Here is a 27016-nt window from a genome sequence, read left to right as displayed (position 1 = left end):
CCTTATTTTGCATGTTTCTAGTGCAGCATTTTCCTTATTTCATTCATAGTGTTATTACATTGTGTTAGCTGTCAGCATTTTAATGATGAACTCTACTTTTCAAGAGTTTATAATTATAAGTCATTTTTAAAATATGTTTTGAGTTGAAATACAGAGTGTGATATTTCATCACAGAAGCACTATTAGAACAAGTTTTCAAAGTGTTTCTCTGGCCATGTGACATCTACTGCAAGTTACTCTGTGTATAAGAAAAAGCTGAGGCCAAAGGGAAGCTTCCTCTCCACCATTGTTTTAACTTATTTTCTACTGAAGAAGATCAAGGAGAGTTGCACTCATTCTGCCCCATTTTCAACCTACTTGTATGGGCTGATAGTCTACTCTAGAAGGAAAACCTGATTAAAATTAATACAGGCAAGAGGTCCTTGGCAATTTTACTTGTGCTGGATAATGCAAAATGGGACTATCATAGCTGGAGTTTGTCCCGTGCACTGAGAGAGGGGCTATACAGCGCCTTCTGGTTCGTTACTGATCTGGATTTACAGGAGGAGGAAGGGTTGGAAATGTAACAGTTTTAAGCAAAAGAAAGTTTATTTACTCACTCCCCTTGATGAGATGGCTAGAGGATAGGGCAGGCATGCGTCTTGAATTGCGGTTCAGGTGGTTACAAATGGGTGCACATCGCGAGATATGGTAAAAGAATCGAAACAAGACGCTCCGGAGAAAATGGGGAATTACGCTGGAGGGGATTGTTCAGCAGGAGACACTGGGGTGATCAGTCCCGGGGGGTAACGTCAAGTCCAGCTCGAGTTACGGTGGAATGGCGGTCTCCCCGAACAAAGGTTTTATAACTTTTTTTTATCTAGTTTTACTCTGTGTCAGCCAATCACTACTACAAACGGATTCTCCTTTGTCTGCTCAGGTTTCAACACAGGTTTTTCTCTCCTGTCAGCCCAGCCATCAGGACGGGGGGGTTGTTTTCATTTGTGTGGTACTGAGCCTGTTTGGTTACAAGAGGGTGAGAGCCGCACATCAATCTGATTTTACAGTTTCAGTTGAGTCAGCTGATTTGAGACCGCACTATTAGTTACGTTTTAGTTACTTTGGGCACCGGTATCTTCTTTGGCATCTACGTTGTTATGGTACCAGGCTTTATATTAATTCAAGGTTAGTTTCTCATGAGTGGGGGTTTCGAGTGATCTGGATGGGGCACTGTTGCCAATTTGTACTTGACAGAGTTTAAGGAAGATCCTTGCCTGTCAGCAAGTATTTCAGGTGATACTCACAGTTAGTACAATAACTGTAGATTCCCTTTGGTGTACCTGAGCATTTTTTTACACAAGGGAAATGGAAAACAACGCTATGATGCCAGAATACCAAGCTAGTAGGGATAACATGAACTAAAATATGCTTTAATGGGTATTGTGTAGATGGTTATGCCTATGTAAAAAAATGTGTTAGTGGTTCTTTTAGAAAGGCAGTTATTCTGAACTGAAGAAGAATCCAATAATTTGGGGTATTCCCAGCAAGGCCATGTGGCTGGGTAGATTTTGTGGGACCCCATTCTGGTAGGGTGTCTGGTCTCCAGACAAGAGATTAGTAAGATAAGGTTAAACAGAAAGCATAAGAGTGAACAGTTCCTATAACTATGAAAAATCACATTGTTTCTGAGAATTATTTAAGAAATGAACACGGCCAGAAAATGAATGTGTAACCCTGGGTACAACGCTGCCCATGTTCTCACCTGAATAGTGGGATTCTGCGGTACCCGGTAGCCAGTGGCCTTGTTCAGCTCCCTGGGTAGCTGCTGCAGTGTCCCTGAATGGAGTGTCTCCCCTGACAATCAAAACAGCCTTGCAGATCTTTATAAGCCTATTTACAGATTTTAATTATTTACAAGATAATAAATAACTGATACAATAAAACAAATAAAGTTACACAACATAACCCGGAGATGGTGGCTGAGGGGTTAATCCTTCTCAGATAAAACTTACACAGAGAAAGGCATACAAATTACCCATGCTAAATAAGTAACCAATAAATAAATAACTTGATACACCAACTAATAAACCATCAAGAACTTATTTACACACTCAGTCTAAAACTTGTATGCTCCAGAGTAACTATGATGACCCTGTGTACATTGCCTCTCACCTGGTCTCTCAGGGAGCAGGACTGGCACAGGAACTATGGGCAGGTCCCTGCTGCTAGCATCCCTTGCAGGAGCTTCAGGGGGTCTCAGTGTAGCAGGCAGTGGCTCCTCCCCTGTGTTCCCTGCAAGAGAGCTTATTCCTGCCCTGACCCTTGTCCCCTGGCATAGCAGGTAGCGATGTCTGGGCTGCAGGTTGTAGCAGTGTCCCCCTGCCCAGCAGTCTCACAGCACCTGACAAGTGCAGCCTTCCCTGGTCTCTGCCTGCACAGGGAATTTTGGTGGCTGGAGCAGTCCCTACCCTTCTAGCCCAGAGATCCCTCCAGGACCTGAGCCTGCCCCTCCCCAATGCCTTCTCACTCAGGCAGCAAACCAGGGCAGTCTCAAGCAGTCTCCTCCTAGTCCTGCATCCCCCTTCCCTCCTGTGCTCACACACGCCACACAGGGGCTTGTAGCAGGGTCTTCCCAGGCTCAGAGTCTCCTGGCAGCCAGGTCCTCTTTGGTGCTTGCCCTGGCAGGACTCCCAGGGGGAAGAGAGGAAGAAAGGGTGCACTTTTCTCTCTGGTGCATCGTCTCACCACCACCTCTGCAGGGCTCTCCAAGGGACAGCTGTGGTGATGTCCTTTCTTGGCCTCCCCCGTCTCTCTCTTCCTTTGTTCTTCTCCTCCCCAGGAGAACTGATTCCCATTTTAAACAAGCCCTCTCAGCTAGTCCCAGGCCAGGACTCTTCCTCTCATTCAAACCCTGCTGGGGCTACGTAACTCCTCCCATTTCAAAGAGGGTTGCCTGCAGAGCAGTTTCACTTGCCTTTAGGGCAAACGATGTCCCTGTGGGAGCAAACTGTCTGTCTCTTCACATTGTCCCTCTGCAGGGAAGCCCTTCCTATCTCTTCAGGGAAGTACAAAGTGCTGTATTAAAAATTATCTTCATTACATCTACTTTAATTGAGTAAATGTTCAAATCATATGTAGATCCATGGCCCTCACTCAGCAGTGGCCTAACAGCACACTGTTCATAAAGAGACTGATCTGGATCACAAGGGTACGGGATCTTTGGTATCATTCTGATGAGATCCTAAAGCAGTCATACTTTCCAAGTAGATAATACATTCAGCTGCACTCTCCATGTAGATATTGTGATTTCTAACTTGAGATATCACTAAGGGTCCTGATTTTCTGAATGCATCCACCATGTAATATTAGACATTTAAGGCAATGGTCTCCACCCATGTTAAGCAGGAGATCACCCGTGGCATTTAAAAACAACCCAAGATGTACTGTGTGCCGCTGCCAACCCCCCCCCCCCCACACACACACACACCCAGCTGGTAAGTCTGTAGGGAGGGAAAGTAGAGGGGTTGGGGCAGATAGAGGCAAAGGGAGAAAAAATTATTTGAGAACATGCCTCCCCAACAGGTAAGTCCCACCCAGATGCCAACTTGCCCCTGCTCCTGCCTCTGCAGCACTGTCCCTCACTATGGGGGCCTCCATCTACCCCCTGTCCCTTTCCTCCCCCATGGACTGACCTGCTGGGCTGGGGCATGTGCTTGCATATACGCAGGCACTCAGCCCCCCACCTCAGTCTCAGATTGACTCCAGGAGGCTCTGAGATCTACCACAAGAGGCTCTGAAGTCTACGGGTGGATCAAGATACACTGTTTAGTGACCACTGCTTTAAGGGTATGTTTCCATGGCTTCTGTGGCACAGTTGACTGCAATGCCAACAAGCACACCCTGTTCACACACTCTGACTCTGTACTCTCCAAAGCCAAAAATGAGTCAGTGAAGCTGCCCCCTCATGAGGGGCTAAGTGCACCCCCTCCTGTGGCTCTCAAGCATGCCAAGAGAGATGGCTTCCAGATTTGACCTCTGTGAAACAGGAGCAGGTAAACAAGCACACTCTTAGAAAGTTAGCTCATGGGTGCCACGGTAGTGATTTAGATACTCTAAAGGGACACTGAACACATAAAGAAACATTGTATTTTTAAAATCACAGCTATATTTGTATTACACATGAACTTGCACATATATTAGATATTAATGCACTGTTATGACACTTGGGATTTCGGAGTATTTTTTTTATACCTAATAGATGAGACAGACTTTGTTTTGATTGATTTATTTTTTAACTAGTTTTGGTGTCTGGTCTTTTAGCCAAAGTAGTAGAGAGTTTTTAAAGCCAGAAATGCAAGGACAAGCACTTTGAAATCAGCTGTATGCTGATCTGATTGTTATTTTAGCCTGAAAAATCTATCAATATCTCTTGGGGCTGAGGATCAAGGCAGAGGGGGGAGAATGGTGAAAAGGTGGGGTGGGCTGACCATATAGATTACATACGAGGAAAAAAGTGTCTCATAATCAAATTAGTATTCTAATTATTTAAATGTGATCCCAAATAATGTTTGACATGTTCTAGACTATGAATTAATCATGTTTTTTTCCTCTCTGCAATAATAGTCATAAAAGTAATAACAACAGCTATATTAATACCCATCCAACTATGAAAAGTACAGCTTTACACAACAGAAGGTAAAGAGGTTATATGACTACTTTTTTCCAAATCCTGAGAGAAGCAAATTGGGATGGATCCTGAGAGGACTCTACTGTAGCTGTGGAATTAGGAAATCATTAACTAGAAGAAGAAAAGAAATGCCTGCCCTCATAGGAAACTTACCTCAAATTATGGCTTGCATTTTTTTCGCAATAGAAATCCTCACATTTGAGAGATTTTGATGCTTTGCAATTTAGTATGTGAGCCTGTCTCCATGACTTTATCTGCCTGTCACAGTTGATGCTTGTTTTTCTTTCTTTAAAACCTTTTTCTTTCCCTACATTTGTTTTTAAGTAAGTGTTTAGCAGTAAAGTGCACAGTCAACCATGGATCAATGTCACCATCCAAGGGCCTATTATGTTGAATATTATAAACTGTGCAGAACAGACAGTTGATAAGCAGCATCTTATGTACAGCTCAATCACTGTACAATAGGAATGTAGGAATAAGGATGCTGCTATACTAGAAATTACTATTACTTTGAGGGTATGTAGAGTCTTCATTTGAAAAAAATGTCAGCCCCATATATGTATGGGACAATATATCTTTAAGATATTTAAGATCCTTTGTGATTAATGCAAATTTTCACTTGCACATTTTTTTTACACATAAAATGAACACAATTGAAAAATAGCAGCTACTAATGAGATACAGTTAAAGTACTCAGGTGTCAAAGATTAGACTCTAAAATGCCTGACTTCCAGTTTCCTTTCATCTAAATTAGGACCCTTGCTCCCTGTAAAAAAAAAGGGGGTTAGTTGCTTCAGTACAGCCACCAACCTGGCAAGGGGACATTAGATGCAGCTGCCTGGGGCTAGCAAAAAGTGAAATAGGGATAAATCCTTAAAATATAGAAGTGATGCCTTCAGTATGATAGGCTAATGATTAGAGGACTCATCTAGAAAGTTGATTTGATTTCAAATCCCTCTTCTGCCTTGGAAGTAACCATATATTGTCCTGGGAGATATAGTCTGACTAGGGATCCAGGCCTACAGATGAGAATGAAGGATTAAGCAATTGAATCCAACTCCCATGAGATACTGGGGCAATATATATAAACAGAGCTATTTCAGTTTTTAGCTGACCTATTACAATTTTGGCATGCTGAAGTTCTTGACCAGGAAAAAAAAATCCATGTAAACTGGGATAATTTTTCATTTTGTGAAAAATGACTCTCACTAGAGAACCTAGTTTCTATCAGAAAACATTCCAGACAGATTTTAGAATGAGGCAGATCTACGATGGAGCATTTTGGCAGACAATAAGACTTTTTGAGATAAGTGAGTCAGGGCAATCTCAATGAATATATAACTTATTCGGCACTCACATTCTAGTGCTTTCAGTGAATTGATACACATTATGGATTTCTTTAATGATTGATTTTATTAATGAAAGAAAATTCAATAGATCTCTAATAAATAATATTGAGGTTGTAAACCTAGCCAAAATTGAATAGATTTATGTAATTTTGATTTTTTCCATATTCATTATAATATACTGTCTAATTCTACGATTATGTACTATTGTGCCCAACACCTTATTTCTGGGAAGAAGCATGGATAAATTTCATAGTTATGCAACCCGCTTAAAATGACTTTTAAAGTATATTACCAACAAAAAATTGAATTGAACAGACTTTACTGATGTAGAATTCTTATTACCAAAGTAGAGACCTTAAGATTAGACACAAATGCAGGCTCAAGTACCTTTTTGAGTTATAAAATCGAAATATTGTGGATGATATTTAGATGGCATTCCTTTTTTCAAATCTTTTTTCAAGTCTTCATTTGTCTATGGCATAGGACTAGGTCATCTCTATCTAAGATAAAAAGACATAAAACAGTATTTGAGATGGGAATAATTAAAATGTCATGAAGGGTTATGTCATATATGATAGGCAGTACAGTAAAGGTACATATGCAGATGAACAAACAAAGATAACCCATACTCTAATCTCAGTTGTCTCAAAGACAAAAACAACATCAACAACTTTCAAAATCTCTTGTTGCCCTTTTAAGTAATATGTGAAGTATAAAATAAGAAACAGAGAAAGCGTACTGGTCAGGAAAGTACATATAAAATGGAACTTATATAAGAGCATACAATAATACAGTGCATTTATTTTGAAATATTAAATCAAATAAAATTCTATAGAAATAACCCTAGTCTAGTCATTTGTTATATGTTTGTTTATGCTGAATTTTAACGACTTAGAAATCTTTCTGAATATATCCGAATTCTGTTATTACCAGTTATGAATTCTTTGAATTACATTGCAGAATTAATGATCATGGGCAGAATAAGCAGCTACATCTTTTTGTATGCTTCCTGGAGGCTGGTCATTTTCCCTAATATGCCAGCCTAGCTGTGGTACTGGGGATTCTGGGAGTGGAAGGAGTAAAATAACCAGGGATCTTACTCTTTGTGTCCTCGTCTGAATGGCAGGTAGGAGGGGACAACACAGCAGGTTTGTGGAAGAAACTATCCTTTGCACATAAAGAATGAAGCAACAGTAGAGTACGCCAGTCAAAGGCAGCAACAGACCCCTAATGCCCTCTTCTACTGTTGTATAGAAAGGGCCAGGATGTATTCCTGAATTACTTACTTAACAATAGTGACTGTACTATCATGGTGCTAAGATCTTTCCGCTTCTCTGCTTTTCTCTAATTTTCCTTCTTTTGTCTTATCCGCCTTCTTCCCTCTTTGTTCCATTCTCAAATCAATCTTCCTTTTTTATGGTTTCCCTTTTTCAATGGGCAGCTAAAATAGATTGGTGCCCTCTGTAAAATTCATGGCAACCCCCCCCCCAAAGATGATCATCATTATTTCAGATCTCTATAGAAATTAATTTATTCAAAAGAAAAATCTATTGGAAATCAATACATTTGATTGAAAGTGAATGGTTCAAGAAACAGTTTTGCTTGGGAAAACAGCCCACCTTACAATTACCAGTTTAACTGTGCAAAATAAATTATAATTGATTAAATGTGCACCTTGCAGAGCAGATTTGTCTACTCTACAAGATTCCCTTTCCGCAGTCCTACCATCACAAGTACAATTAGATGCTGAATGTAAAATACAATCTTGGGGCTCTGGCACATTTAATAATTATGGTGTAATGAAAGTATAAATCGTATGTAACATTAATTTAACATGTGACGTGTGAACCCCAATTTATGGCATCATAGCAGAACAAATCAGACACAAAAATATTCCATATTGTGGAACATCTTTTTGGCTTGTTAATATGGCTCCTTAAATTAAATGTGTGCCATGTATGTCAGATCCAGGGCTTCCCATTGGCAATCCAGCTCTCAATATATAGATTGGCTTGGAGCAACCCTAAGACTAAAAACTGCATGGGCAGCAGGAGTGCACACAGGTGCTTAAAAACAGGAGATGTGGTGCAGCAGGTTGAGGGAGAGCCTTCTTGGGTGTGTACAGATGATCATGGAGGTTAGATCAGGTTAAAAATGGCCATCCAATCTAACTAAATTCACCCACATACAGACCCAACACTTAGATCCCTAATTAGGTTGATTTAAGTGCTGAAATGTTCAGATGTTCCCCAGAGGTTAGATTGATTAAAAAATGGCTTGCCTCACCTAACTTTCATGAACCTCAAAAGTGCACCAAACTTAGTTGGGTCTAATCATGCCCAATCTAATAGAACATCTGTACACATTCAGAGCAGAGAACCAGGGCTGGGGAATCTCCCCCACAGGGCTGTGGTTTTCCTATCCCCACCCCTGGCCTTGGGCTATTTTTAGCCCTCCACCCGCCCCCCGCCCAACCTGAGATGGACAACCCTTTCAACAATCGAACCAACCCCCTGCCCTCATGGAAATCTACCCCCCAAAGCCCACTATAGGTCCCTGAGCGTTAGCCTGCAAACTGATCCTGATTCTGGTTTTACTGGTATTCCCTGGTGCTGCAAGCCCAATTAAAGTTGTCTTCTTCTCATTGTACATTGTAAAGTTGTCTCCACACCACATTTGAACATTTTGTTACACATGCTTGTGCTCATTTATTGTACTTTGCAAAAAAGCGAACTTGCTAAATGGGTACTTTGTGTCAGTTTTTCACCAGGCCCATTGGACGGCCCTGCCAACTAGGGGTCTGGAAGGCCCAGGTGAGGGAGCTTCCTTGCCCTCCATTGAAGCTGACCTCGTGAAGGAACACCTTGATAGGCTGGATACCTTCAAGTCAGCCGACCCTGATGGGTTACACCCAAGGGTACTCAGGGAGCTGGTAAGCATCATAGCTCAGCACCGGCACAGATTTTTGAGAGCTCTTGGTGCTCTGGTGAAGTGCCCGATGATTGGAAGAGGGCCAATGTCATGCCTATCTTCAAGAAACGGAGGAATGTGGATCTGCCTAACTACAGGCCCATCAGCCTGACCACTATCCTGGGGAAGGTCCTGGAAAAGATGATCAAACAGACCATCCTTAACAGACTAGCTGATGGAAATATCCTGAGGGATACCCAGCATGGGTTTGTTGTGGGTAGGTCTTGCCTGACCAATATCATTTCCTTTTATGACCAGGTGATCTATCACCTGGACAAGGGGGAAGAGATAGACGTTTTATATCATGACTTTAAAAAAGCCTTTGATTTGGTATCCCATGATCACCTCTTGGCTAAACTGGCTAACTGTGGCCTCGACCTCACCACGATCCACTGGTCGGGGAATTGGGTCTGTGGTAGGATCCAGAGAGTGGTGGTCAATGGGAGCCAATCGTCTTGGTGTGCTGTGACCAGTGGGGTTCCTAGGGCCTATACTATTTAACATCTTCATCAATGATGTGGACATTGGTGTCAGAAGCAGACTGGCCAAGTTCGCCGACAACACCAAACTCTGGGGTGGAGCATCCACACCTGAGGACAGGAGGGTGATCCAGGTAGATCTTAACAGGCTCAGGAAATGGGCAGATGAGAACCTGATGGTGTTGAACACTAAAAAATGCAAGGTTCTCCACCTTGGGAGGAAAACCCTGCACCATGCTTATAGGCTTGGCAGTGCTACGCTGGTTAGCACTACAGATGAAAGGGACTTGAGGGTCATGGTTGACCACAAGATGAATATGAGCCTTCAGTGTGATGCTGTGGCTTGTAAAGCGAGTAAATGCTGGCTTGCATCCATAGATGCTTCTCAAGCAAATCTCGGGATGTCATTCTCCTGTTGTACTCGGCCTTGGTGAGGCTGCAGCTGGAGTACTGTGTCCAGTTTTGGGCTTACAGCTAGTCTGAAGTGATCATCTATCAGTTCATGACCATTATTCCTAGTCTTCCTTGGGTGCCTTGATGAACAGTTCCTATACCTTGATGTTCATCTCTTATATACTTAAAGGCTGGCACCAAATCCCCCCGAGTCTTCTCTTTTCCAGGCTGAACAGTCCCATGTCCTTCAGCCGCTCCTCATATGGTCTGTTCTCCAGACCACTAATCATTTATGTGGTCCTTCTCTGGACTCTTTCCCACTTTTCTACACCGGCCTTGAAATGCAGCATCCAGAACTGGACACAGTACTCCAGCTCACCAATGATGAGTAGAGCTGGAGGATGACATCCTTACTTTTGTTTGTGATGCATGCCAGAGTGTTGTTCACTTTGCTAGCTATAGCATCTCATTGGTGGCTCATGTTCATTTTGTGGTTCACCCCCAGGCCACAGTTTATGAATTTAACCATGAGGACATGGTGGGAGTCCAAGTCAAAGATAATTTTGAAATCCAAGTATATGACATCAACCTCGTTTCCCTTATCCAGGTGGCAAGTTACCTGATTGCAAAAGGAGATGAGATAGGTCAAGCATGACCTGCCTGCAACAAAGCTGGCTGACCTGCTCCACCGGGCTTTAAACTAAGCCCGCTGGGGGATGGGGGGACTACTGCCACTGCTGGCTCGCTGAGCGACCCTTGCAAAGCCAGCGGACCAAGGCACTTAAGGGAGCCCACCCCTGCTCCAGCCCTGACACAATCTGTGGGCAAGGCAAGAGCCCCCAAGGGGACACTTGCCTGCCTGTACACTAATGCCAGGAGCCTGGGAAACAAGCAGGAGGAGCTCGTCCTCCTGCTCAGTGCAAAGAAATATGATGTCACAGGGATAATGGAGACCTGGTGGGACTCCACCCATGACTGGACCACGGGTATAGATGGCTATACCCTGTACAGGAGGGATCGTGTTGACAAAAGGGGTGGGGGTGTAGCTCTCTATGTGAAGGAAAGCTACATGTCCCTGCAAGCTGATGTTGGTGACCGGCATGGACAGCTAGAGACCCTCTGGGTAAAAGTTCATGGAGAATACAGCACAGGGGACACAACGGTGGGAGTCTACTACAGAACTCCCACTCAAAGTCCTGAGCTTGACCAGGAGTTCGCCCGGGAACTGACTGAGGCCACTTGCTCCAGGACCTTGGTTGTCATGGGTGACTTCAATTACCCGGACATCTCGTGGGAAGATCACTCAGCAAAATCCGAGCGGTCGCAAAGCTTTCTCTCGTGCGTGGCTGACCTCTACCTGACTCAAGAAGTCTATGGGCCAACGAGAGGCAAAGCGCTGCTCAACCTGGTACTGGCTACAGGGGACGACCTAATCGGTGACCTAGTGATTGATAGGAAGCTGGGTGACAGCGACCACGAGCTGATCACCTTCACCATCTGCCATAAAGCTGGCAAGTCAGTCAGCAACACAGAAGTCCTTGACTTCAGAAAAGCCGACTTTGACAAGTTCAAGAGGCTAGTCGGTCAGGCCCTCAGGGACCATGACCCCAGGGTGATGGGAGTTCAAGAAGAGTGGTTGCTTCTCAAGGAAGTGATCCTCAATGCACAAGGTAAATCTATTCCAACATGGAGGAAAGGCAGCAAGAAGGCACAGCAGCCCCCCTGGCTCTCCAGGGACCCAGCGGACCTCCTGTGGCTTAAAAGGAAAGCCTACAAAGGATGTAGGATGGGATTCACCTCCAAGGAGGATTACTCCACGCTGGTCCGGTCCTGCAGGGACCAAACCAGGAAATCCAAGGCTGCAACTGAACTCCAACTAGCTTCAGGCATCAAGGACAACAAAAAGTCCTTTTTCAGATATGTGGGGAGCCGGAGGAAAAGCAAGGGCAACGTTGGACCCCTGCTAAACCAGATGGGGCAACTGGCAGCTGACACCCAGGAAAAAGCCAACCTATTAAATAGGTACTTTCCGTCAGTCTTTCATCAGTCACATGAGATGCCCATGCCTGCTATGGGACAGGGAAATCTGGGTGAGGGGGATCCCCTACCCTCCATCAATGCTGACCTCGTGAAGGAACACCTTGAGAAGCTGGATACCTTCAAGTCAGCCGGCCCTGATAATCTGCACCCCAAGGTACTCAAGGAGCTGGCAAGCGTCATAGCCCAGCCCCTGGCATGGATCTCTGAAAACTCCTGGTGCTCTGGTGTAATACCTGAAGACTGGAAGAAGGCCAATGTGGTGCCGATCTTCAAGAAAGGGAGGAGAGTGGATCCGGCTAACTACAGGCCCATTAGCCTGACTTCTATCCCAGCAAAGATCTTAGAAAAGTTTATTAAAGAGGCCATCCTTAATAGACTGGCCAACACCAACATCCTAAGGAATAGCCAGCAGGGGTTTGTTGTGGGTATATCTTGCTTAACCAATCTCATTTCCTTCTATGACCAGGTGACCTATCACCTGGACAAGGGAGAAGAGATTGATGTCATATATCTTGACTTCAAAAAAGCCTTTGATCTGTATTCCATGATCACCTCTTGGCGAAACTACCCAGTTGTGGCCTTGGGTCCACCACGATTGGCTGACAGGGAAATTGGCTCCGTGGTCAGACCCACAGGATGGTAATTGATGACAGTCACTCATCATGGTGTCCTGTGACCAGTGGAGTCCCTCAAGGCTCTGTCCTTGGACTTACATTGTTCAACATCTTCATTAATGATGTGGACATTGGAGTCAGGACTGGCCAAGTTCGCCGATGACACCAAACTTTGGGGCAAAGCATCCATGCCAGGTGAAAGGCGGGTGATCCAGGCTGACCTGGACAGGCTCAGCAAATGCGCAGACAAGAATCTGACGGTGTTTAACACCGAAAAATGCAAGGTTCTCCATCTTACGAGGAAAAACCTGCAGCATCCTTATAGGCTAGTACTACGGAAGAAAGAGACTTGGGGTTAATCACTGACCACAAGATGAACATGATTCTGCAATGCAATGCTGCAGATAGTAAAGTGACCAAAATGCTGGCTTGCATCCATAGATGCTTCTCAAGCAAATCTCGGGATGTCATTCTCCCCTTGTACTCAGCCTTGGTGAGGCCGCAGCTGGAGTACTGCATCCAGTTTTGGGCTCCACAACTCAAAAAGAATGTGGAGAAGCTTCAGAGAGTCCAGAGAAGAGCCACACACATGATCAGAGGTCAGGAAAACAGACCTTACGACAATAGGCTGAGAGCCATGGTGCTCTTTAGCCTGGAAAAGCTCAGGCTCAGGGGTGACCTGATGGCCACCTATAAGTTTATCAGGGGTGACCACCAGTTTCTGGGGGAAAGTTTATTCACCAGAGCACCCCAAGTGATGATCATAGAATCAATGAGTCGGAAGAGAGCTAGACAGATCATCGAGTCCGACCCCCCACCATGGGCAGGAAGGAGCATTGGGGGTGTGAGGGGTCATAAGACCCCAGCCAGGTACCTATCCAGTCTCCTCCTGAAGATTTCCATGGAAGGTGAGAGCTCCACCTCCCTGGGAAGCTTATTCTAGGCTCTGGCCATCCTTATAGTTAAGTAGTTCTTTATAATATCTAAGCTAAACTTATCCTCCCTCAGCTCATGGCCATTGTTCCTGGTGACTCCAAGGGGGGCTCTGGTGAACAGACTTTTCCCGAGTCCCTGCTGGTGGCCCCTGATAAGGTTATAGGCAGCCAAAAAATCGCCCCTGAGTCTCCTCTTGCGGAGACTAAAGAAATCCAGGTCCCTCAGCCTCTCCTCATAGGGCTGGCCATGGAGGCCCTCAACTATATGAGTGGCCCTCCTCTGAATCCTCTCCTCTTCCTTCTTGAAGTGCGGTGCCCAGGACTGGACACAGTACTCCAGCTGTGGCCTGATCAGCGCCGCATAGAGGGGGAGCAAGACCTCCCTGGACCTGTTAGTGATGCCCCAGTTGATGTATGACAGGGTGCGGTTGGCTCTGCCTATTGCTTTGTCACACTGGTGACTCATATTCATCCTGGAGTCAATCTTGACTCCAAGATCTCTCTCTGCCTCTGTGCTGTTGAAAGGGTCAGGCCCTAACCTACAACCATAATGCTGGTTCCTTCTCCCCAGGTGCAGCACTCTGCACTTGTCCTTGTTGAACTGTATCCTGTTCAGATCCACCCACTTCTCCAACCTATCCAGGTCTGCCTGGATGCGGTCCCTGCCTGCCAGTGTATTCACTTTACCGCACAGCTTGGTGTCATCAGCTAACTTGAACAGGGTGCACTCCACACCCTCGTCCAGGTCATTAATGAAGATGTTGAACAGTACCAGCCCAAGGACCAAGCCCTGGGGGACTCTGCTGCCCACACCCTCCCAGGTCGACATCAACCCATCCACCACCACCCTCTGGGTGCACCCCTGTAGCCAGTTTGCCACTCATGTGACTGTGCATGATGTTGTTGAACAGTTATAAACTCCTGCAAGACCGCTTCAGGCTAGACCTAAGGAAGAATTTCTTAACTGTCCAAGCCCCCAAAGTCTGGAACAGCCTGCCATTGGAGGTGGTTCAAGCACCTATATTGAACACCTTCAAAAGTAAATTAGGTGCTTATCTTGCTGGGATCCTATGACCCCAGCTGACTTCCTGCCCTTTGGCAAGGGGGCTGGACTCAATGATCTTCTGAGGTCCCTTCCAGCCTTAATGTCTATGAAATCTATGAAACTGATTATTCTCTAAGCCCAGATCAAGTGGGATTCCACCATGGTTGGAGCACTTTTGATCAAGTTAGGGGCAGGTCCTGTCAGACTAACCTGATTGCCTTCTACGATCAGGTCCCAAAATCATTGGATGCAGGTGTCATGGTGGATGTAGTTTTTCTGGACTTCAGGAAGGCCTATGACATTGTCTCCTACCCCATTATCATTAAAAAGCTAGGCAACTGTGGCATTGATGCCTACACAGTCAGATGGGTTGTAAATTGGCTGAGGGATCGCACTCAGAGAGTGTTGGTGAATGGGTCATATTTGACCTGGAGGGATGTGGGCAGTGGGCTCCCCCAGGGCTTGGTCCTTGGGGCTGCACTGTTTAATCTCTTTATTAGCGACTTGGACAAGGGGGTGAAAAGCACCCTGTTCAAATTCACTGATGACACCAAGATCTGGAGTGAGGTGGGTACGCTAGAAGGAAGGGACAGGATACACCTGGACCTTGACAGGTTACAGGGGTGGGCGAATGAGAATAGGATGGGATTCAATACTGACAGGGTACTGCACTTGGGCAGTAAGAACCAGCAGCATACCTATAGGTTGGGGAACTCCCTTCTCAAAAGCACAGTGGCAGAAAGAGATCTTGGAGTTATTATCAATTCCAAAGTGAACATGGGCCACCAATGTGAGGATGTATTCAGTAAGGCCAACTGCACCTTGACATACATCCACAGATGCATCACAAGCAGGGCCAAGGAGGTGATTCTCCCCCTCTATGCAACACTGGTCAGGCCACAGTTGGAGTACTGCATCCAGTTCTGGGCGCCACACTTTAGGAGTAATGTGGCCAGCATTGAGAGTGTCCAGAGGAGGGCCACTCACATGATCCAGGAACAGCAGGGCAGACCCCATGAGGAGAGGCTTCGGGACTGGAACCTGTTCAGCCTTCACAAGAGAAGGCTGAGAGGGGACCTGGTGGCCATCTACAAACTTAACAGGGGGGATCAGCGGGGAATGGGAGAGACCCTGTTCACCTGTGCACCTCCTGGAGTGACAAGGAATAACGGCCATAAATTGTTTGAGAGTAGGTTCAGGCTGGACATTAGAAGACACTATTTTGCCGTCAGGGCAGCTAAGATCTGGAACCAACTTCCAAGGGAAGTGGTGCAGGCTCCTACCTTGGGGGTCTTTAAGAGGAGGCTTGAGAATTATGTAGCTGGGGTCATATGAGCCCAGGATTCTCTTCTGCCCAGGGGAGAGGGGGTCAGACTTGATGATGTACTTAGGTCCCATCTGACCCTACATCTATGAATCTATGAATTTATGAAGTTCAAACCATAACCACCTTCACTGAGAATAGCTTTCAGAAAAAAACCTGAAGACTAGTGTTGTCTTCCTCAGTTTAACAGTAGCATATGATACTGGTCGTCTGGTGAAAATGTCAGGAATTCTGCCAGATTTAGCCACTTGTCTAGTTGAACTATTAAAATATGATTGATGCTTTAGCGTTCACTTGGCCAACTGAAATAGCTCTTGGAGACATAAAAACAATGGCCTCCTCAGGGATCAGTACTGTTGCCTCTCCTTTTCAACCTGTATATTAATGACTTGCCTGTGACTGGCTTACAAAAAATTGTTTACTCTGATGACAATGCCTTTGCCATCTGAGCTCATGATTTTTCAAGTATGGAACTCACACTTGAAGGAGACATGTGACTGATATCAAAGTACTGCCTAAAACGGCTCCTTAAACCAGATACAACAAAGACTGTCTTAAGTGTTTTTCATTTGCATAATGCCAGCACTAATCATGAACTCGTTAGTGCTTTTAACAGTCAGCAATTGCTATAGCTCACCCTTCTGACACTTGAGGATTTTGAATGTTTTAATGTCTATATTCCATAATCTTTAAGCTCAGCCTGGACAGATCTTCATTTTCTTTACATTTCAATGCCTTTTCACTGAATTTTATTTATAATTTTCCTTTGGATCTTCTGTCTTGTAGTACCTCTTCTACCTTTGAAGATACATCCATAGGGTGATGTAGGCTGAGGCTCAAGATAACAAAATTAAAGCAATGATCATTCTAACGAAAACCAATAGGGCCTTTTTTTAGAGGTTTCCTTTTCTGAATCCCTTCCTGCACAGTGCACAAATCTGATCCTTTAATGTTTGTTCAGCATAAAGCTTAGTGTTTTGGGCACTTTACTGAGGGGAAGGAGATCTTGTTCAAAAGCCTGCTCTCAATCAGGCACAAAATGCATTTGAACCCAGGTTTGCCACCTCCCAGGGGAATGCCCTAACCATGCTCTCTTGCTAACTCACTAACTATGAAAGCAGTGCATGCATCATCAGGAGAGACTAAAAGTAGGCCACTTGTGGCCTGCCTATTCCCTCATAGCTATGGTTCTTTCCAGTAAGGTGGTTGATGTGAGTTCAAATACTCTTAGGTAGAGGTGACATTGGAACCTGGGTCTCCTGTATCCCAACTGACTTCTCTGATGGGTAAAAGACGAACCACCCTCTTCTACTGCAATTTTTGTGAATTGAAATTTTTATTTAATTGCCTTATATTCCTGGTGCCAAAAAACACATTCAAATTCAGACCCAAGACAAATTTTGTTTTGTCCTCTAGATTTTACATTATTCATTTCATGGAAGAAAAAAACAAAACAAAAGAAAAGAAAAATAAAGAAACAAACAATACCCCTCACCCCAAAATGAATCTCAGGTCGCTCCAACCATTTTAAAACTGAACCACAACTGAAACAATCTTATAAAATAGTGTGTCTGTTCTTAACTGCAATATTGTCCTACATTTTCAGAAGTATATATTTAAAATATATCAGATAACATATCAGATAGTTTTTGGCAAATACTGACTTTCCAAAGGTAACCACTATACATACTCATTCTACAAGTTTATATGTTCAGATTTATGTAAGATTCAAACCTGTCAAGAATATGGTTTCTTATCACTTCCAGCATTATTTTAATTTGGATTCAGTTAAAAGGTCAGTAAGCCTACTTCACTCTTAATCTTGAAAATAACAACTAGTCATCATATGCTTTTCCATGGTGTCCACTTTAATATAACTAAGAATTGTGATATTCAACTGGTGACTTTTCTTTGGCTGGTATTATTTCTACTGTACCAAATACCTTGGAGTCCTGCTAGTTGTGTGACACCACTCCATCATTTGATAAACAGAGGTTGTGTCTACATATGCAGTTAATGCACCTGAATTTACTGTGCCGTACCTTCAGGTGCATTAAACTGTGCCCTGGGACATGTCTACATGTGCACCTGATTTGGGAGCAAATTGAGCCTTACAGGAGCAGCATAGTCCAGGGGAAGGCAGCTCCACCCTCGTAACCCCTCTCTTCCCCATGGAGCTCTGGGCTAAACCAAGCAGACATCATGGCTCCCTGCTGTCTGGGTTGACCAGCAGCAATTTGGTCCCAGGTCAGCATCTACATGTGTGTGTTAGGATATTAGTTTAACGTGCCTTTTTCTAGTACCTGTATCTATCAGTATTAGCAAGCAGCACTTTAAGTTAATCTACTGCATGGTAATTGCTGCACACATGTAGACAGTGACATTTCATTGTGCATTAGATTAGTGTAATGCACAATAAAGCACACATGTAGAGACACACAGATTGATTATACATCCAATAAAATTTTAGCCAAACTGAACTTTTAAAATGTCAATGCAGACTGTCTTTCACTATCAGTATAGCCAACACAATTGTAAGCTCATTTATTTCAAGAATGTGAGGCATTTTGGTTTAGGCTTCTGAATAGTACCTTAAAGCTATTTACTAAGTTTACTAAGTTTCTTATAATCAGTCAGCCACAATTATATGACAATAAGTGATGTCAGACTGAGTTCTAAGATTAGAATCATTTAGAAATTGGATTTCAACTTCTAATTTTCAATTAGCACGTTAGAGGTTTTGATAAGAGCAGACAACTTACTGTGGTAAAAATGTTTTGGTTTAATTTAGTGTAGAGAAATAGAAACATGAGAAATAGTAATAAGGAAGCAAACAAAATAAATGTTTTTTAACCACCAATTATATAAGGTGTAAGACCTTACTATGAATTGAGAGAAAACATTTGTCATTGATGGAGAATTAAAGTGCTATCAGTCTCTTCAGTGTAGAGAATTGGAGGAGGGATATGGAAGCTCAATACCAAATTGTAAAAAGACTCTTTCAGCAGGTTTTAGACTGACCAACTTTTAGCATGTTCATTTATATAACCCATAAATGCGCAATTGTCATTCCAATTAAAACTGTATAGCTATTTTTTTTTAACTGCATAGCTAGCTAAATTAACATGCTAAAAGTTGGTGGGGCCATGGCCCAGTTGGGCCACCCCATTCCTCAGCCTATGTCTAAATAAGCATACAACTATTTAATTAATACAAACTCAAGGTAACTTTTATTCATACAGTGAACCATGTAATCAGAATGTTATACCTGTGATGGTCCAGGGGATATGTAAAATGTATGATTCATTTAGAAATAGATAATGGCATAGATAAACCTATTTATGTAAAAAAATCCAACCATTCCACAGAGAAGAGGTCTGTTATATTTGTGGAATGTAGAGGGGTAGCAGAGGGAGCAGATTAAATGTAATGAGTCATAAAATCATGGTCTGTATTTAGTCCATTGATTTTCGTTTCGAGTAAAGGTATGAATATTTGTTCTCAGGCCCATCGTCTGAAGGTATTGTATGATTTCCCTTGAGTGCAAGGACCATGAAGTCAGAGATGGAGTAGTAATTCTGTGAAAAATGTTGGTGATTGGATGATTTGGCCCTTTATCATTTTTCTGTGAGAATTCATTCTGAAATGTAGTAGTTGTTTAGTTTCATCCACAGGCATTTGGTATGCTGGATGAAAAGTATCACATTATGTGATAGACATGTATACGATACATGGATTTTAATGTTTTCCTATATGTTGTGTTAATTGTAATGGTAGTGAAGATCTCCTGGCAGCTTTAGTTTTTGTTGCTTAGGCAGATTTATGTTCCACTTTGCACTTGCTGATCAAAAGGAAGGTATGGTCCTCTAAAAATATAGTTTACTTATGTCATCATCTTTCTTGTAGGTTTCAATGTGTGGGTATGGGTGGGGGGAGGGGTATGTGACCACAAGGATTGTGCAGTCCATGAGGATTTTTTTTCTGTATTGTACACTACTATATGGAGCATGAGGCATTTTGTTTAAAGAAGTTGCTTAATTTTATTCTGGAATGTCCTAGTTGGTAAAGGACTTTTTTTGGTAAGTGAAGTCATGAGTACTTCAGAGGAATAACAGCGGTATCTGAGAGCCTGCCTGTAGTTTACTGCTTTCTTGGTGTGTTTAGAACAATTCTAGTTATGTGGAGGTAGATGAGGTGGGTTGTAGGTTTTTTGTATATAGGTGTTTCTACAGTACAATTGTGGATGTCGAACATAGTACCTAGAAAACTGATGCTGGTTTTAGAGCATTCCAGAGAGAATTTCATCAAAATATAGTAGTTGTTGAAGCTGTGGTAGAAATCAATAAGCAAGCCCAGGAGTTCAGTTCTGATGAAGAAAAAGTCATTCATGTATAGTATGTATACTGCAGGTTTAATGGTGTGGTGATCTAAAATCTTCTTTGGAATATTTTATAAAGAAGTTGGCATACTGGGGAGGGGGTGGATCTTTGTGTTTCTTTGGATTTCCTGTGAACTGTATAGCCTCCTCCCCAACCCCCCCAGCATATGTCAGGGTGATTTAAGTCCCCCAGAAGGACCAGGACCTGTGACCGGAAAACATCTACTAGTTGCCTGAAGAAAGCCTCATCTTCCTGGTCTGGTGATCCCTAGCAGACACCCACCACAACATCATCCTTGTTGCTTCCCACTCTGACTCTAACCCAGAGACTTTCAACAGGCCTATCTCCAGTTTTATATTGGAGCTCTGAGTAATCATACAGCTCTTTTACACATTGTACAGTTGGACCCCTCTCTGTCCTTCCTGAACAGTTTGTATAAATCCATGACAGTGCTGCAGTCCTGAGAACTATCCCACCAAGTCTCTGTTATTCTAATCACATCTTAATTCCATGACTGTGCGAGGACTTCCAGTTCTTCCTGCTTGTTTCCTTGACTCTGTGTGTTTGTGTAGACACCTGGTGTAATTAGCTAATTGTTCTACTTTCTCAGGAAAAGTGAGGAGGCCTCCCCTTTTGCTTCCTCTTGTTTACTCTTCCCCAAAGTCTCCTGCTTTCCCACTTACTGCAGGGCTTTAGTCTTGATCTCCCAGCAAACCTAATTGAAAGCTCTCCTCACTAGGTAAGTGAGCTTGTTTGCAAAGATGCTCTTCCCTCTCTTTGTCAGGTGGATCGTCTTTTCTTAGCAATCATTCTTCTTGCAGCAACATCCCATGGTTTTAGGAGCCAAATGAGTGGAATGCAGATACTGAGTGATACACAAAGCATTTAGGAAGAATAAAATAGGGATAAGTAACTTTTTTTCAGTACCCAGGTTGGAGTGCTACACAAGCTGCACTTGTGTTATGGAAGATGTCTGGTGATCCCATTCTCAGAGCTTTTACTCACAACCATTTGAAACAAGAAAATATTTTTTCTCCTTAGGAGTGCTACTGGCTTCTGGATTTTTTACCCCATCTTTCCTCTGTGGCATTGGGACTTTAGACTGGGGTGAACCAACACTAACATCCATAGCTGGAAAACCCAGAGGTAGAAGATTTTTGCTCTTTTTAGGATCATAGTGATTTGGGGTCAGGAATGAATTTTTCCCCATAGGCTGGATTAGACAGAACCTGTGAGTTTTTTGCCTTCCTCTTTTACGTGGAGCAAGGTCCTTTTCTGAGTATACTTTGAACATATGCTGATCAACTACTTTCATGTCATTAGAGTAGCAGGGCATTGGCAATGACCTCATTTACTATGTTTTAACCTATGGCATGGTATAGAGTGCTCTTTTTATTTGGGGTATTATACCTTGCAGTTGAACAGAAGGATTTACAATGGTGTACCAGGAATCCCTTGTGTTAACAACTGCTTGTGAATTCAGCGGACTGGACCTTATGGATCATGTTGCTCCTTTTCATTCCTATGTTCCTAAATTTCAGAACAAACCCAATTCAATGCAACATGAATAGTGACTTCATTTGAAAGAAAGACCAAACCAAAACTGACAGATGTTGGTAGAGTTCTAGTTTTCTACCACCTGAAAACTGTTCTAAATTAGAATCTAAATTGTTCATGCAACCACAAGCTGAAAAATGATCTGACAATGGCAATGAAGTTTTCATAATCTTGACTGTAAAAAATTCCTGCAAGTGGCTACAACTTCAGCACCTCAATATAATTTAGTACAAGACAATTAAAGGACAAAATTCATTTCCCCCTAGGTGAGCTACCTTTTTAATACCAGTTTGAGTGCTAACACTAATTTTTCCCTGCTTATCTTCCATTTAGAGAACCTAAGTTATGGAACAGATCATTCACAGAAATAAGATCAACTCTGGCTTTATTTTAAAAAAAAAGCCATGATGGAAGCCTTGAAGAAAGCCTTGATACCCTTTTTATGGAAATATCAATCAGGTCATTTTTCAGTTAAAAGTGAGTCAACACCACACAGAGTTGAGAAGTTCAGTTAAGTACCAGGAAGCTGAAACCAAATTGACAAGTCCAATTTATTAAATTAAGTGATAAGATGAGCCTGCCTATTGTGATTAACCTATTCTGGGTATCCCTTCGCTTTAAGCAGCATCAAGTAATTACTGTGCTTTGTATGGATTTTAATTTGAGCTGTAAGAGGGAGGGCAGCCCCCCTCCTACTCTAACTCATGGCACTTTACATAATGTGGCATGAGTTAGAAACCCCCCTGACTCAACAGGGGTTCATCTGTTGGGTTGGGGGTAGGAGGAATCAATTCTGCCTGCACCAGCCCTCCTGGGCAGCAGGCAGGGACACTCCTTCACTTTGAGGAGCCTGCTGAACCACCCCTTTCTTCTGCCATGCCCCCTCCCCACTTCACAGCTCCAGGGCTATCAGCAGGGGAGGGGAAAGTGAAAAGTTTTGCCTGGCCTGAGCTGGAGGGGGTGGGTGGAACAGAACTCCCTCCTCCAATACCTCATGACATCCCCAGTCCCCTCAGCTGGGGTACTGGGGGGAGCTAGGCTGGGCCCACAAGCTGAGGGTGCTCCATTCCAGCCCCCCTCCAGCTCAGGCTTGACAAGCTGGCAGTTCATGCTGATCCTTTCTCCATCTCTGCTTTACCTGGCCTGAGCTGGAAAGGGGAGGTGGAATGGAACCCCCTTGCTTTATGGGCCCAGCCCACCTCCCCCCAGTATCCCAGCTGAGGGAAACTGGGAGTGGGGAGCATGAGGAAGGGAGAGTCTTTTCCACCCCCACCCTCCAGCTCAGTCAAAGCACAGCCAGTAGCTTGGTGCTGCTTACTTCCCCCTCCCCACACTGATACTTCCTAAGTTCCCTAAAGCACTCTAAGGTAGAGTGCCTTTATCTAATATCTCATTTGAGAAGGGTGCATTTTTTGCATGACGAGCCATTTTTAAAATTCTCAGTAGCTGTGTGTGTGTATCATGGCATGACTTTAGAGCACTTTTAGGGCCTCATCATGCAAAAAATGTAACTTCTGTCTGAACACAGAGGATCATGCTACATATTGACATTTCTTTATCTCCATAACCACCTGACATTTCTTTTGTAGCCCATTGACCATATTTATTTTCTGAGTGTTTGTCTGCAAGATGATGCTTTTGCTTGCTATACCTATACAGGTGTATTAGAGATTCCTACAATGAAGTTGATGAAGGCATATAATTCAACTGATGACATAGTTATGCCAGCTTTCCCAGTTACAACTAAGCCAACAGAAACCCTTATCCCACACCCTACCTCACAATTTTTCCAGCATAACTATGCTTTTAATTTTTTCATAACTTTAGTACAAAGAGTTATAACAGAAACCCATTTAGACCATGTAAAATCAACTGAAAGGATTACACATAGGAAAGGGGGACTGAACTTCACAAACCTATGAGTTTGAAATCCTCTGGAAATGGAAGCCTTTAGACCATTTTAATGAATACTGACAGTTTTCTATCAAAAGCACTAATTTCATCACACTGAACTATTTCACTGGAACATAAACTTTTCAATGAGGAAAATATGTCAACATGAACAATTTTGACATCTTAATTTTGTTCCAATAAATATATAAAAGCATCTCACTTTCATAAGTTAAGAACATTACAAAACACTACACCGAGAGCCACTCTAATTAAAGCACTTGGAGAATCATGTGTATTAACATCCCTGTGCTGAAAAATGGCGGCGGGGGTGCTTTACCTAAAAATCATTGAACAAGCTTTAGTTAAAACACCCCTGTTGTCATTTTAAGTGTAGGGATACTGATACCCATGATGCTGGAGTCTCCGGGAGTGTGGTAATTACCATGCTCCAACAGACTCGATGAATCAGTTCTGCTCTGAGACACTGTAATTAGAGTGTGTTGGAGCAGCCTTAATGTACGTGTATAGACACTCTTTGATATTATCATTTCAATCAGTTTTCTTCAGATTATTGCATATGAATATAGCAATCCCAATAGTATATTCATTAGAATACAGCGTGTTACTCCCAATTTTTATATTATAATGTTTTAGCATCTGAATTAAATATATTGATGTTACAGAATGAAATGTATCCAAATTATTGTGATAAATATTTTAATTGTTCCATTTAAAAAAAATATATAGTCAATAGGACTTTCATATGTGCTGCCTTTTTTCTTCTGATTTAGGCTGATGTTTTTTTTCCAGATATCTGACTTTCCCATGATTTTCCCAGCTACTCATAGAAGAAAAACTATTTATGAAGCAAAGAAGCCTGAAAAACTCAGGAAGAGTAAGAAGAATGCATCTGAATGCTCTTTTACTGTAACTTCCATACACACACAAAGATTTTCTATGTGTATAAAAACCTTCAATCTCTAATACTTCTTCATTTAAATTTTAGAATATGCAAAAAAATGGTGTTCATCTAACAATATTTCATGTCTTGCTACACATGGGTTATATTTATAACCTCATTTTATAATCCTCTCTGCATGTGAATATTTACTATCTTGGTCAATGTAACATGTACAGCCTTACCTGAAACACAGAGTTTCATTGAACTGCCAACTGACATCAGCCAAATTGAGCTACTCTGTAAACAGAGCTTAAATAAATAAATACCTTGGTGTGTTAAAAATAATGAGTTTTAATGACTATTCTAATAAAGCTATGTACAGAAAATTGACTTCATCTATCTGAATTCCATACCAATTACAAGCTAGTGGGAACTAATACTTCTAAAGAAAAAAGAGAGTGGAACAGCAATGGGGATAATCCATTAGAACAATCTGCTCTTAGAAACACACTTAGTTACATCTTTGTGTAATTCCAGTGTTTCAAAGCTCCCTCATTGACATTCTGACATTAGAATTCAGTAAAAAGTATCCCGGGAATAGGATAATATTCCTTGATAGTTACATGTGCTTACACTTTCTTCCTCAGACATATCAGCCTTTGTACACTTTCCAGGCTGATCTACCATTAAGTAAATTTCATGTCAACTATGTCAAAGCATTCTGCTCTAATAGCAAGTGACATTGTCACTTATGCCCAAAGGTTTTTTAAAAAAAACAAAACTGTTTAACACAAGATTTGAAGAAAGAGCAAAAAATAATAGCTTTTGACTTTATCAACATTTGGAATTGCACTTTGTTTCACCAACAGCAATTTTCTGTGGCCCCAAGGTATGGACATTCCATTCTTCTTCTAGGGCTAGGACAGGAGTGCTACGTTAAGAGCTTTACTGATTTTGTGGGCAGCAGTAACCCAAAAGTGGAAGTTAGTACCATATTTCCTTGAAACCAAGATAAGTTTCTGGCTCTCCATTTAAAACAGGGGAAATGCCCTTTATTTTTTATTTAAGTACAAGTGGAGAGGTGAGCAGCTGCTACAGCTCTGACTCCAGCACTGACCTGACATTGGAGTACAAGCGACAACTGGAGCTTCTGTCCATGCTCCCACTGCCTCACCCCTGAAGCCTCTGCCCCCTCCCCCACCTTACCTTACCCCTGTCTCTGCCCCTCCCTTCTCCCTGACATTACTGCTGCCACTTATCCACTAGTTGTGGTCCCCAGTCTGACCCCACTCAACCAGGAAAATAAAGCACGTGCTGCTTTGGTACTCACCTGGTCCAGCCATGCAGCAATGGTGGCAGCCCTAGAGCTTCCTGTGCACTGCTGTGTGGCTGTGCTGGGGCTGGAGCAACTATATGTGTCTGCATCAGGCTGGAGTGGGGCTGAAGACAGGGCCAGAGTTAGATCCAGATAGTAAGCAGTGGAGTGGGGGAAAACCAAGTGGTAAGTGGGACGGGAGAAAGGTAGAGAAAAGGGTGGAAAGTTAGGTGGGGGAGTTGTGGGGGCAAGGCAAAGGCTGTGGGGGCAGGCAGGAGGAGGGACAAGTGAGAAAGGCAAGTTCCAGGGATGGAGGCACTACAGGGGGTGGAGGGAACAGGCACCAAGGAGTATAGGGATGGGAACGGGAGTAGGCACCACAAGGGGGGCAGACACCAGGGCACATAGCCATGGGGCAGCAAGTGTTACCAGATTTGCCCATCACTTTGGGGTGTGCTCATTTATTAGGGGTATGTTTCTCGGGCCTCTGTGAGTCTATCAATGGGTTGCTTGTGTTGTGTTTTTATATGGAGCTGTATCTCTCCCCTCTGCAAGTCCTCAACCCCAATGGAGCTATCTTGCAGGGCTCTGTTTCAATGGGGCTGGGTTCCTCCAACCACTGAATCAGTCAAAGACATATATGCACATACACACATAGATTAACAGGACATGCCTGAGACAGGTCGGGTTATTTAGCATTGATAGGGTAACACCCTTGAACTCAATTCATCAGGGCAACAATAAACTGCAGTCAGACACAAACACATGGGTTAACAGAGCACATCTAAGTCAGGCTGGACAATTCAGCATTGATAGGCTGACACCCTCATGTACCTTGAACTCTGTTCATCCCTTATTTCAGCAGGATAATAAGAAATGCAGTTAGACACACATGCACATACACTAACAGGGTATGTCTGAGCAGGCTGGATCTGATCAGCACTTTCAGCTGATACTGTCATGTGCCTCAAAACTCAGCACATCATAATCTCTTGTCACAATGCTCCTAGTAGTAACACCCTTGATGAGCAGACCCTACTGTAGTATTGGGCATTACAGGGATCTTTGGCTTAGGTAAAAGAAGCGTTGCTGCAGAGCAAATGGGGAGGTCAAGGGGAAGAAAGAGTAAGTGAGGTTCAGAGAGAGAGTATAGCAA

General features: G+C 43.1%; 1 long non-coding RNA gene across 3 annotated transcripts in view; it reads left to right on the top strand.

Annotated features, from left to right (window-relative positions):
• The window catches only part of LOC149864444 (uncharacterized), a 91515-nt gene extending 66625 nt beyond the window's left edge, over positions 1–24890 (top strand). For all 3 annotated transcript variants that reach the window (XR_016442522.1, XR_016442520.1, XR_016442521.1), the window contains one exon: positions 24455–24890. This is a non-coding gene — a long non-coding RNA (uncharacterized LOC149864444). The remainder of the gene's footprint in view (positions 1–24454) is intronic.
• The last annotated feature ends 2126 nt before the right edge of the window (positions 24891–27016 follow it).

Source organism: Crocodylus siamensis, chromosome 5 (genome assembly GCF_052110815.1).
Source record: "Crocodylus siamensis isolate JL-2025a chromosome 5, ASM5211081v1, whole genome shotgun sequence".
Lineage (NCBI taxonomy): Eukaryota > Metazoa > Chordata > Crocodylia > Crocodylidae > Crocodylus > Crocodylus siamensis.
This window is presented reverse-complemented; position numbering and strand designations above follow the sequence as displayed.